Source organism: Myodes glareolus, chromosome 17 (genome assembly GCF_982192425.1).
Source record: "Myodes glareolus chromosome 17, mMyoGla1.1, whole genome shotgun sequence".
Lineage (NCBI taxonomy): Eukaryota > Metazoa > Chordata > Mammalia > Rodentia > Cricetidae > Myodes > Myodes glareolus.
The window spans coordinates 50,086,433-50,088,035 of NC_142042.1; positions in this window are offsets into that span (position 1 = coordinate 50,086,433).

Genomic DNA, 1,603 nt, shown 5'->3' on the forward strand with positions numbered 1-1,603 from the left:
CTTTTGACTCATTTTGATATTTCTGCTAGAAAGCCAAATGTATTAGTTAGCTATTTCTGTATAACAACTTATTCCAAAATATAATGGTGAAGAACCTACACACATTCGTTTTATTTACTGATTGATTTAAAGACAGGGTTTTGCCATGCAGCCCAGGATGTCTTAGAATGTTCTACATAGCTGAAATTGGCACCAAACTCAGGATCATTTTGCTTCTACCTTCTGAATATTAGAATTACAGGTATATGCCACTATGCTTAGTCAGACCAAACATTTATTATCTGATGGTTTTAGGTAATCAGGAATGTGGAAGCAGCTGTGACAAATGATTATAGACTGCTGTTTTTAGCATAACGATGACTAAGAGGTCACTCGTGTCTTCAGTCACCTCAAGTCTCACCGGAAAAGGAATCCACTGTATGTTCTCACAAGAGGCCTTGAATCGTGGCCCCACACACTTTGACATGCATAGATTCCTGAATAATGAGATAGCTAAGGCATAGAATGAGATACAACAACCAAAATAGAAGCCACAGACCTTTTATAACCTAAGCTAAAAGTTCTGCCACTAGTTATTCCTAAAACTGGTTCAAAACGTTAATTCCCGCTCATGAGTAGAGAAGATTACGCAAGGGTGTCACTACTAGGAAGTTGAGATCACTGCTTGCCGTATGAGGGATTGCTAACTATTTCCTCATGCCTGTTGTGTCAAGAAGCTAGTATACTTGTCTATATGATAATTATATTCTGTAATGTAAAATTAGAAAATGTATAATATAATGACTAATGTACAGAACTCAAAGGACAAAAAGAAAAGAACTGGTTTCTGTTGTAAAAGTTTTCTTTAAAATCTCCAAGCTCCCTTTAAGAAAAAATGGCTATTTTAATGGTCTTCTACAGGGCAAACATCTATTGGCACTTTCTGAGGTATGCAAAGAAGAGAAGAGACACTTCTTTGTTCAAACAGGACACAACAGAACACAGACCATTTCCCATTTAAATTTTCACACAATGTCTCTTTTATGTGCTTCTGTAACATACTTGAAACAAAATTAATAAAAGCTCAGAGACAGAAACTGGACTTCAACCTGAAGGTCAGAAAAGCAAAACAATCAGCCACTAGATCTTACCTCTACCTCAGTCAGAAATGGCTATCCTGCTTCTAGGAATCTCAGAATGAGACTAAGATTGAGAGCTGTCTCTTCCCGTTTTATAATCCTCTCTAGTTCTGGGATAAAGGTGTACATCACTACTGCCTGGTTTCTACGACAAGTTAGTGTGGCTACTAGGATTAAAGGTGTGTGTCGTTGTGGCTACTGGGATTAAAGGTGTGTGTCATTGCTGCCTGGTCTGTAAGTCTGGCCAGTGTGACTGTTTTACTTTTCTGATCATTAGGCAAGCTTTTTTTTATTAAAATATAAATGAAATTCTACTACATATACTCCAAAAAAGTTCACAGATATTATTACATCTACAAGTTTTATCTTGGTAGATCTTATCACCTTTTTTGAGATACATTCTTAACCCTGTAGCCCAGACTGGCCTTGGTCTCAGTTTGTGTTTTTAGCCTTGAACTCAGTATATAGTTCAGGATAGCCTATAA